This window comes from Danio rerio, chromosome 4 (assembly GCF_049306965.1).
Source record: "Danio rerio strain Tuebingen ecotype United States chromosome 4, GRCz12tu, whole genome shotgun sequence".
Classification (NCBI taxonomy): domain Eukaryota; kingdom Metazoa; phylum Chordata; class Actinopteri; order Cypriniformes; family Danionidae; genus Danio; species Danio rerio.
The window spans coordinates 67,583,486-67,595,874 of record NC_133179.1 but is presented as its reverse complement, the minus strand read 5'-3'; the positions used below and the strand labels follow the sequence as shown (position 1 = coordinate 67,595,874).

General features: G+C 31.5%; 1 long non-coding RNA gene across 1 annotated transcript; it reads left to right on the top strand.

Moving 5' to 3' along the window:
* The first annotated feature begins 4,179 nt into the window (after positions 1-4,179).
* Positions 4,180-12,066, top strand: LOC137489461 (uncharacterized). The gene is made up of 4 exons (XR_012402762.1): positions 4,180-4,231; positions 4,714-4,770; positions 5,265-5,732; positions 11,403-12,066. It is a non-coding gene; the product is annotated as an uncharacterized lncRNA (long non-coding RNA).
* Positions 12,067-12,389: the final 323 nt, after the last annotated feature.

The following is a 12,389-nucleotide window of genomic DNA, read 5'->3' as shown; positions in this document are numbered from 1 at the left end:
GTTTAGAGGGAGACTGTTCCAGAGCCATAGAGGTAAAGTTGGTTTTATAATAGCACATTCTGACTTTCCCCTTAATAATATTATTTTTTTTATAAAAGTATTATTTGCAAACTCTAAAGAGTAAAATCATATTAGCAGCAAATGACTATCAAAGTACATTGTTCACAATCAAATAAACAGTGTCAATGTTGTTTTCAAGACACACTTGCATGCTCATTCCAATCTAATAGTCAAAGTAACATTGTAAACAATATAGAGACTTCTAAACGAATGTGTGAATATAAAACCAACTTTACCTCTATCACAGAAAGCTCTATCACCTTTTGATTTGCAGCGAGACCGAGGGACAGACAAAAACTGGTCATCAACTGGTGATCTTAACGGTCTACAAGCTAAATAAAGTCTAATAAGTTCACTTCACTGACATAGGCTGGGGCAAAATTGTGCGCAGCTTTTAATTAAATCCATCTTGCAGCCCCGTAGTGTTGACTTAGTACTTTCCATTTGCATACGTCACGTTGATCACAATTCTCTTTTTTTCATCAACTTCTTTATGGGTTTAAACTTGTTTCTAGCAGTTGTTACTAGTTCTCAGAGATAATATCTGAGTTAGAAGTACATCAATATTATAATAACTAATTACCAGGGCTATTGTGTTTAACCAGGGTTTCCGCTGCGTCATAAAATGTCTTAAGATCCAAAATCAAACACAAAATTTAAAATCTTTAGCTAGAAATATCTAAAATACATATAAAAAATTATTTATTTATTATTGTTATATATATATATATATATATATATATATATATATATATATATATATATATATATATATATATATAATTTATAATTTTTTTCATTTATTTTTTTAATGGGGCAAATAAAAATCTTTTCCATCTGGACCATTTAAAAAATTCTTTAGCTTTATCCCTTTATGGGTCTAAAACGTCATTCATAATGGTCTTAAAAATGTCATAAAAAGAAACCTGCTGAAACCCTGGTTTACAGTTTGTCAAATGATGTGGACTCCCCCAATATTAAATATGCTGAATGAAATGGACACTAAAATAATTGTTATTAAACATTGTACAGTATTCTAAGCTATACCCACCCAGCACGAGACGTCATTTCGACGTCGTTTTTTGGGCTAAATCAAGTCGGCCCGTCATAGACTTTATTTAGCCCAAATTTCGACGTCGAAAATTGGTCTGTATTTGGTCCGTCGGATTTGGTCTAAACATAGACCAAATATCGACGTGGTTGTTTTGCCCGTCGGATTTGGTCCAAACATAGACCAAATATCGACGTGGTTGTTTTGCCCGTTCGATTTGGTATAAACATAGACCAAATATCGACGTGGTCTTTGTTTTGTCCGTCGGATTTGGTCCAAATATAGACCAAATATCGACGTGGTTGTTTTGCCCCTCGGATTTGGTCCAAACATAGACCAAATATCGACGTGGTCTTTGTTTTGTCCGTCGGATTTGGTCTAAACATAGACCAATATCGACGTGGTTGTTTTGCCCGTCAGATTTGGTCCACATTTAGCCCAGTATCAGACTTGAACATATGGTTAAAAAGAATTACATAAGTTCCTTACAAAATGTTTTACATCTATTGCTTTTTTCCAGTCCAATGTAGAATGCAAAATATATTTATATAGCAGTTTAGTGCCATTACATTTCAATAATGGCAAACAAATAACGACGTTACTGCTGTTAACTCCTTCTCTATTTTCCCTTCTGCTTCATGCACTGATGCATATACTTTTCATTTAAGTTGATTTATTAATAAGGCAAAAGATTGTAACAAATAATGTAAATTTAAATTTGAAGTATATCAACGTAAAAAAAATAGATTAAATAAAATAGGGTAGAAAAAAACAAAATCGTAATACACTTTATAATGCCATTTTCTTTTATGATTTAATCTATTTATCTTATTATTAATAAATCATAAATGTACTATAATCCTATTTGCTGTAACAATAGGCTAAACAGGATGCTCATCAATACATATTTTTACAAATAAATTAAAAGGTTAAATTATTTTACAAGTTATTAATTTCTACATCAATATAAAAACCAATACCTTCATTCCTTCTTACCTCGGGGGAGCTTTTTCATATTGCCCACTCACCAGACAACAACAATACAACATTTTTTCGTGATGTGTTTCATAGTTGAGAAAGCATATAGTGTATTTAAAAACAAAAAACATGGTTTTAAAAACCCAGGCTCTTTTACAATCAATATATTAAAATGAAAAACGTAAATAAAGTATTCTCTTGCTTTGCTTTGATCTTTTCTCTTACTCGCGTTGCTGCGTGTCCCTGACCTGTGTGAACAATATCGAGAGGTCAGTAAAACTGAACTCATTTCATTATGATTTGAAATCAGTGTAAAGTGCTGTCGATTGACGTGTTGTCCTTTTCCCTTTTAAATATGCCAAATTATCATATGTGATCTCCTCAACTGACAAGGGAAAAACGTCAAAAACATACTAGATGCTTTAAACTGTTCACTGCAGTAGTGCAATGCAAAATGGAAAATTTAGGATTCAATAATGAATTTTAAATAAATATTTAAACAATTTTAGTTTTAGAGTGCAGGTCGATGCACACACATAGGCATAGAGCGCTATGATAATGCTAAATGATCATATATATTTTCTACAACCAACAAGTAGAATAATATGCAAAGATTTGCTATTCAAAAATTTGTTCATAATATAAAAATACTGATGTCCATTGGCTCTAGTGCATTAAATAATAATTAATAACATTAAGATTTTTTTTTATCACAAAATATAGAAAATGGTATGTTGATATTTATTGAAGGTATCATTTCAATGTTTAAAATTCCAGCATTGTGAAAAACTAGTTACAATTATTGTAAATTTTATTATATCCATTAAAAACAATATGGGGGATTCTATATATGTTTGACATTAAAAGTAAAGGTAAATTATATTAGAATTAAAGCTCTTTAAAACTGCAATTGTTTCCAGTATCTTATTTATTTGTTATAATTCAGCTTTTGCCAATCATAAATGATTAAATGTTTTAATTTAGGGAATACAAAGATTTTTTATATTGTTTGTAAACTTACAATATGGATGAATTTAGTAATGTGTAAAAATAACACTAAATCATAGCAAGAAACCTCCTTATGGGTAATTACTAGATTGTAACTGAATTGGCAGTAACAATTTACAATTTTACAATTTCTTTAGCCAAACATTCTACTTGCTATAAATGCTAAGATCACTTGACATTGAAATCAGGATTAAAATATTTTTTTAATTGTCCAATATGTGATTTTTATTAGCAGTATTATAGTTATATGCATATATATTTTTTTAAATAAAAAAATAATTATAATTCTATATATTCTATATATTCTATTTATATTCTAATATCATACAAATAATATAAATAAATAAATAAATAATGAGGCTATTTATTATAAAATGAAATGTAATATTTATTATTTTTTAGAAATGAAAAAAATCATACTTTGATAATAATAATAATAATATGATAATAATAATAATATAAATAATTATGATTGTTATTATTATTTTTATATTATCATTATTATTATTATTAATAATAATTAATATTAATAATAATAATAATAATAATAATAATAACAATAATAATATTGTTGTTGTTGTTGTTGTATTTGTTATTATTAGGATTTTTTAAAGTCTTTTTTTACAATTTCATACATGTAAACCACTGCAGAAAGTTCTAACCGGCAGGCCCATTTCATATACAGTACATACTTAATAAATAACTTACTATAAATTAAAAGAATTAACGTATGCTTTTTGTTTTCACAAGCTTTGGAGATGTAACATAAATTCCGCTTTTTAATAAAAGGTCACCTATAGCTTTCGCCATGAGGCTGTGTTCAAAATGACATCAGTGTTTTTAAAGTGTACTGCAAAGGGAGCACAATTGTAAACATGAAGATCGCTAAAACTGAGTTGTAAAAATAGTTTGAAAGCAAATTACACCCAAGAAAGATGATCTTAATGCTTTTTTATATTCAATAATTCCAACTTTGAATGTTAGAATGTTCTAAATGAATAGACCGTAGGGGGGATAAGTGGCAATAGAACACAGCCAGGAACTCTTCTGCGCGAGTCAGCTTGACGTGCGTGCGCGGGCTCATCATTTGAATTAAATAACGGACACAAGCAACGGGCGGAACGGTAATCAAAGGTAAGTAAGTTACGATATTCGACGTTTCACATGTTTTATTTGTCGTTTTACTTATAATTTATGTTGAATTGAACTTTAGATGTGTAACGTTTTACATTATAATAATTTTTTAATGAACACTTAACCACTTTATACGTTTTTATGTCGCCCTGTAGTGACGAGGTCATTGACAGCAGCTAATGAATAATAGCTGTTTTGGTTATTTATTTGGCGATTTCAGCAAAATTACTTAATTTTATGTCTTCATTGCTTTCTAACCTGTGTAAAAATATAAGATGATCTGTTAAATCGACTTGGAATGAGCATAAAATATTGCTCCGGCTATAACGTTAAAGGCTAACTTATAACGTTATAAGAATTAAGCACTTCGCAAATAGCATTAATGGTGCTTATCATCGAGCTAACATTTTTTAACATGTAATAATCCTAACAAAGTGAATCGCTGTCGGTTCACGGTTTTGTTGCTCTGTTTGTAAATTTAGTGATGGTCTCCTCGCCAGAGAAGCTAGCAGCATTCAATGGGGAAGCTTTGCTATTTCGTAAGTTGTCTAACGTTACCCTATCGCTAGTCAAGTTAATTCTTTGTGGTTTCATTCTTTTCTGATTTCCTTTGTTCACAAACCATGCTTGTCTGTTTTTTTCTGATTGCTGTGCTATGTTCTGGTGTAAGTTTTTTTTTCCTGTTTATTAAAAATAATTTTGTCTACATCCTTCTCTTTCGATTCACGTTAATGCAGTTTACTCATAAAAGTATCTTTAAAAATGTTTGTAAACGCATTCATTTTTTTAATTATATCATGAAGCTTTTTATAATTTCACAAGGAAATGCAATCCAAACAAGATCATTGGATTTCTCACAAAATACCATGCAACTTAATATACTGAGTGAGGAGTCAAAATTGTGGCTAATTTATGGTACAGATACTGTGGATTGGACATTTATATTAATGGAATTGTACTTTGTAATAGTAGATACCAAGTGAGAAGTCATACTGATTAACATGTTATTTTTCTTATAACTTTTTAATGGCAGTTTCGCTGGAATCTCCAATTGAAAACATCATCGTGTGCGCTTAGACTTCTGTTCCAGTTCTGACTACACCACACTCTGCTTATGTTGATCACTGACTACTATGTTCTCTGAAGGTATTCATTCATTCATTTATTCATTCAGTCATTTAATCATTTTCTTTTCGGCTTAGTGCCTTTATTAATCTGGGGTCACCACAGCGGAATGAACCGCCAACTTATCCAGCACGTTTTTATGCAGCGGATGGCCTTCCAGCCTCAATCCATCTCTGGGAAACATCCACACTCATTCACTACGGACAATTTTAGCCTACCCAATTTACTTGTACCGCATATCTTTGGACAGTGGGGGAAACCGGAGCACCTGGAGGACACCCACGCAAACTCCACACAGAGACGCCAACTGACCCAGCCAAGGCTCGAACCAACGACCTTCTTGCTGTGAGGCGCCACTGCAGCGCAGAATCTGAAGGTATTACTGTAGTAAAACAACAGCACCCATGACGGTAACGCTTTCTTTTACAATCCGCAAAGTACCGCGTAAGTACAGTGAAATCGGCGTGCTTTTCTGTACATATAGTGTACCTACGCAAACGTTAATTTTATGTACAGAAAAGTACACCGTTATTTCACTGTACTTACATGGTAGATTTCATGCTGAATATCTGGTTGTTACCCCCTTATTACCCAAGCATTACAGTTTGTTCCCTTACCTACACATACCTACACATACGTTCATTATACTTATACAATACGTACAGAAAAGTACACGGTAATTTCACTGTACCTATGCGGTACTTTGCGGGTTGTAAAAGAAAATTTTACCTACATTATAAACATTATATATATATATATATATATATATATATATATATATATATATATATATATATATATATATATATATATATATATATAATCCAAAGTAATTGTCTTAAAACCATGCACATTTGAATTTTAATGAGAATGAGAATTAGATTTTTACTTGTCCTGCCAACTTTTTCTCTGGCCTACCAAAAAAATATAAAAGATCATTTTAAGCCATTAATTAAGATAAGTTTTTAACCACATGTTTAAAATTGTGTATCAAAAGAAGACAAATGTATACTAGTTGTCCATATATTAACTTTTTTTATTCAGTAATATAACTTTTTTAACAATTTAGATTTTAATGAAGGTTGAAGGTTCCAGATTACCAGTTAACTATTCATAAATTGGGAGTCTTATTCAATTATACTTGAACCGTATTAGTAAAAAGAGTGTTACTGAACAGTACTTATATTATTTTTTACCTTTACAAATTGTCAGTAGTCAGCACATGCTCTATTAGGGAGATTGTTAGTTGTATAAATCAAAAGCATCATGTTTTTTAGCACTGTGGTATGAGCTTGGTGAAATGATCTTTAATTGGATATTAATAATCTGTTATTGACTTATTAAAGTGAATGCTTGCAAAAAAAAATTATCAGCAGAACTTTGGGTGTAATCAAGAGATTCTGGTGACTCATAAAATTAAGATGGAGAGCAGGAAATAAAAAATATGAATGTGAGACATAAAGGAAATCTGCATTTTTTTAATTGATACTATAATACAAAGGAGAAATAAGTTTTCTACTGAACTGAAATATATTTTCTGCCATTGACGTAACAACTGTAAGCTACTCGCATGAAAAAACTATAGTAAAAATATGTTTTTGAACCATACTACAGTTTATTGCTAATATATATATATATATATATATATATATATATATATATATATATATATATATAATTTGTTTTTCACGCTAATAATGTTATCTTTCAGACATCATCATCCTCATCATGATCATCATTGGTATTATTAATATTATGATGAAATTAGGATTTTTTTCATTTCCTAATATATAATAAAAAATACATTTTATAATAAACAGCCTCATTATTCATTTATTCATATGATTAATATATGAATATAGAATACGTGTTAGCTTTTGTAAGTGATTTGATTTAGTATGTCACATTCTCAATATTATTAGTAAAGGAAACATTGGATCTATATGTGGCATTAATATATATGTCAGTTAATATAAAAAGCGAGTGCATGTTTTTGGCAAAACTAATATTTTTAGTATTTTTATTTTAAATGCGTGCTTGTAAAACAATATTATTTGCACAAATAAATGATGGGGTTCTTCTTTTAAAAAAGTAGTTTCTCCAGGTTTAAAACATTTGGGCCTTTTACGCTATAACTAACGTGGTTCAAGAGATGGGTAAGCGACAGAGAATTTTGGGAAACATTCGTCACTACATAGTTCTTTCCCCAAACAATGCATCGTATGATAGTGCAGTGGTGAGTTGTTTGAGAAACGCAGCCCTGCTGGTGTGTTATGAATTGCATGTTTTAAATGACTGAGACATTTATTGGCGGTGTAACCATTAAGCTTAAATAGGCTGAGCATATTTTTATTAATATTAAAACACATTAATAAAAACTAGCCACCCTTTGATTTTTTTTCGTTTCTGTATATTTTTATCAAACAAAAAATGCAATGAATTGTTTATTTTGGTTTTCATTTTATTAGAATAAATATAATTAGTAGGCGACACAACTTCTACACTGGCTCTTGCGTTTTTACATATCCTACAGAAAGACTTTTTTTGGCTCAAAGACATATGCCTGTTAATTTAAGCGCTGTATTTTGACAGATTTCGCAAAGGCTTCAGCTATTCTACCTGTCAGCTGGTACCGTTTTGGGACTGTGTGGCGTCTGTATCAAGTGTCTGGATGACAGCGAGAGAGAACGAGATGAGATCAGACCCCAGATTCGATGTGTGGCCTCATGTCAAAGTTACTTTACTGCATTTTTTAAAAAATATTGGCTCAGCTAAATTAACTTTTCGTTCGATTAAAAGCCGAAATATTGCCAGACAGACAAAGCAACTTTCTGTTCAGTGATAACATACGCACACACACAGAATACACTCTTGTCGGCCTATTCATTATTGATTTTTTAACAATAAACGCATAATAAACAAGTGCAAAAAAGAAGAGCTGAACTTCGGAAAAAGTAATCACTGCGGATGCCGCAATGGTTGCTTTGTTTCTCTGCAGTTGGCTAGGCTTATTAATGGCGCTGCATTGCTTCATCACTCGTTTTAATAAATAAGATTATTTATTATTTAAAATTGTAAGATGATGGTCGCGTGATTTTTAAAATGAGAGTATGCATTGCGGATTTATGGCTATTGATCTTATCTACCGGCAACCCACCCAGAGTTAAACATCAAGTAGGTGCGTTAAAGGTGCATGTATAAATTAGTTGTGTTGCCCCCAGATTCTGCAAATAAATCTTATGAATAAATAAATACTAGGCGATTTATTATAAAATTAAATTTAATATTTATTATATATTAGGAAATTTAAAAAAAATAATTTAATAATAATAATATTAATAATAATAATGATGACTATGATGATAATAACTATTATTTTTATTTTTGTGTATTAGAAATTAAATTTTTTAATAATAATATTAATGATGATAATGGAGATTCTTCTTCTTGTTATTATTATTATTATTACTATTAATAATAATAATAATAAGTAGGGTATTGTTTATTTATTTTTAGAAAAGTCTACTTTTACAATTTGACACTTGTAAACCAGAGCAGAAAGTTCTAACCGGCAGGCCCGTGTCATACAGATATTTAATAAATAACCTATATAAATCAAAAGAATTCACGTATGCTTTTTGTTTTCACAAGCTTTGGAGATGTAACATAAATTCCGCTTTTAAATAATAGGTCACATATAGCTTTAACTTAAGGCTATGTTCAAAATGACATCAGTGTTTTTAAAGTGCACTGCAAAGGGAGAACAACTGTAAATATGAAGATCGCTAAAACTAAACTGTAAATATAGGTAAAAAGCAAATTACACCTAAGAGAGATGATCTTAATGCTTTTTTATTTTTAATCATTCAATGTTTAAATGTTATATTGTTCTAAATTAACAGGGCATAGGGGGATAAGTAAAAACTTAAAATTATTTCTGTCATTAATTACAAACTCTCCCGTCGTTCCAACCTTTAGAACACACATTTAAATATTTTAAAATATATGATATATATATATAGCAATTAAATTATGAAAATTGTGAGATTAAAGCTAGTCCTATAGTCCAGAGATCCGGTCCCCGCGTCAGGTCAGGTGCGCCCGAAAATAAAACGTGGACACGGCGATGGAGGCGCACTCAACTCACAGGGGAGAAAAGTGGGTGACATGAGATGTTCAGCTTAATTAATTACATGTTTTGGTCAACTAAATCTTTAAACACAACTCTCTTGAGCTCTAAAAGGAAGAAACGCAGAAGAAATTTGCTGTTAAATAAATTTTAGCAGAGACTCAACTGCCAGTCATTTTCACATTAGTTGTTCGGGAAGATGTAGCCTAATAAAATGTTTTAATAAAAATAAATAGTTCACTGCACAGTCACACAGTAGGCTACACTATAAATAATATTTTAATTTATTCATTAATATTATTATTACTATGATTACAATTAAGCTAAAATTGACAACGCATAGCCCTTTGAATGTTTGCTTTCATTTTGACATTGCTAAAAAGCGCACTTTTACAGTTGTGTAGAGAAACATCCCATATGCAGCAGAAGTCTAGGTATAATAAATGCCTTTTGCATTTAAAGATGACCAGCCTGCGAAGTCAAGTTTGCAGTGTTATAAATGGAATAGGTATATAGTGTTTAAGTGCAATTACAGCGGATCAACCGAGAAACCTCTCACAATCTTTTAAAAATGTGTAATTAAGGCTATACTGCTATTTGCTTATGCAAAATTAAACAACATTAAATATATTACAGCATATCGAATTTGTTTTGACTTGTAGCTCATGGCCCTAAAATAAAAATAACCTGAAAACAAGTTATTAAAATTTAAATAACTAAAAATGTTAATTTATTATAAATTAATAAATAAAATGACGGGTAGGCCTAGTAACCTAATGGTTAATGATGGTTTACAAATGACAAGCAGACAATATCACGAAAAAAAAAAAATACACTTACGATAGCCTAAGATAAATCTTTTTTTTTACATTTAAAATGATGAAAAAAGTTTTATAGCCTATTAAGTTGCCTGTTATCCGTGCCAAACAAATTTTCACGGTAATAACTGAATTTAGGCATATTTTTTAGGTATTTTTCTGGCTACACTAATGCCTTAAAATGTAACGAAGTAATTGTTTTGAATGACAGGGTAACATTTAGCTTTTCCCTAACACTGATGTTGGTTGGATAATAGGCTCCGCAAAGCGGGATGACTCGGTTAAGCTGATTTATATTTATTTACCGGTTATACGAATAGTCTGATCGTGGGTCAGCTTGCATGTGTGGGCATAATTTGACGTCTTTACCTTAAACTTTAAACATTCATATGCCTGCTATTTGAAATAAAATTGAAATAAATAAGGAGAAAAACATATGATTTAAAGCACTCGTTTGGCACTGAAGCCATGATCCGTCTGCATTAATAAGCGGTATCGTTGCATTACCATCATTAATAAAATCAGTAATAGCGACAATGTGCATATTAATATTACTATTAAAACGTATAATACTGCCTTAGGTCAGTAACAAAGTAAAGTAATAATAAATGTGAATAAATAGCCTAAATGAAAGGAACAAGAGAGACCAAAATCAGCCACCAGGTCTAGTGCCCCCCTATGGATTAAAAATGCCCCCTCAGTTCTGATTCCTGGCGCCGGGCCTGGATGTGAGTCTAGTTACCTGCATGAAAAACAGGTAGTAATAGAAACTTTTTTTTATTACGTGTTTGAGGCCATATTTGACTACAAAAGTGCAGTCAGTAGGCTACTTCAACTTTTACCAGAGTTGTTTTAGGCATCAGTATCACTTTTTCTTGAGTAGGATGTGTGTATTTTGCCATCTCTTTCCATTTCTTAAAAATAAATAATAATACAATAAAAAGTATGGTTAAATTAAGTGAAATGTGTCCTTAAACAAAAACGTGTGTATCATGCAGTCAAAATAGCATTTATTATTTGAATGTCACGTTAATTTTCTTAAAATAACACATAAGGATGTGCATTATATCAACTAAAACAGAGTTTTTCTTTGTTATAGCAGGTGCAGCCAAACTGCGACACAACAGCCACCGAATTTACAGGGCCTTGAGAGATCACCTGCACGGTCTGGCGGTGGCAGACGCAGAGCTGAAAACACTATCTGATGCTTTTGTTGTTGTTAATGTTAAATTGACCAATACATGTTTTGTCATTACTTTTGTCTGCAAATATTAGGCTAATAAATAATATTTTTAAACAAAATGTTGAATTTCTGAATTATGTGAATTTTCTAAAACGTTTATAAAGGTATTTCTCACAACCAGATTTCGACTTAAAATTGACGTATTTTCGACGACATGAAAAAGACGTCTTTTCACCTTTCACTTTCCCACCTGTTTTCCACGTTGTTTGGACGTCTTACAATTACGTCTTTTCGACGACATGAAAAAGACGTCTTTTCACCTTTCACATTCCCACCTGTTTTCCACGTTGTTTGGACGTCTTACAATTACGTCTTTTCGACGACATGAAAAAGACGTCTTTTCACCTTTCACATTCCCACCCGTTTTCCACGTTGTTTGGACGTCTTACAATTACGTCTTTTCGACGACGTTAAAAAGACGTAGTTTCGTCTTTCACTTTCCCACCTGTTTTCCACGTTGTTTGGACGTCTGACAATGTCGTCTTTTCGACGTCTTTTCGACGAACTATTGCTGGGTGGGGCAGGACGGAGACCACAATTTGCCTGCCAACCACTACTTCCCCCTCCTAACAAAATAAGCTAATAATCAAAGCAAAACATAATAATAAAATAAAACACTTACCAAACGAAAATCTAACCAAAACAAACCGATCGACGCAAAAATAGTCTTCACAAGGACGAGCCCCCAATTGTTACGCCCTCGGGGCGAAACAAGTAAAAAATAAGAGGGGGAAGCCAAAAATCACGTTACAAAAGTTTTATTTAAGCCCACTGTGATCAAACATTAGGCAAGAACGCCCCGCCAACTCGCACGCCGCTGGTCTCCGTCCCAACCCTTAGCCG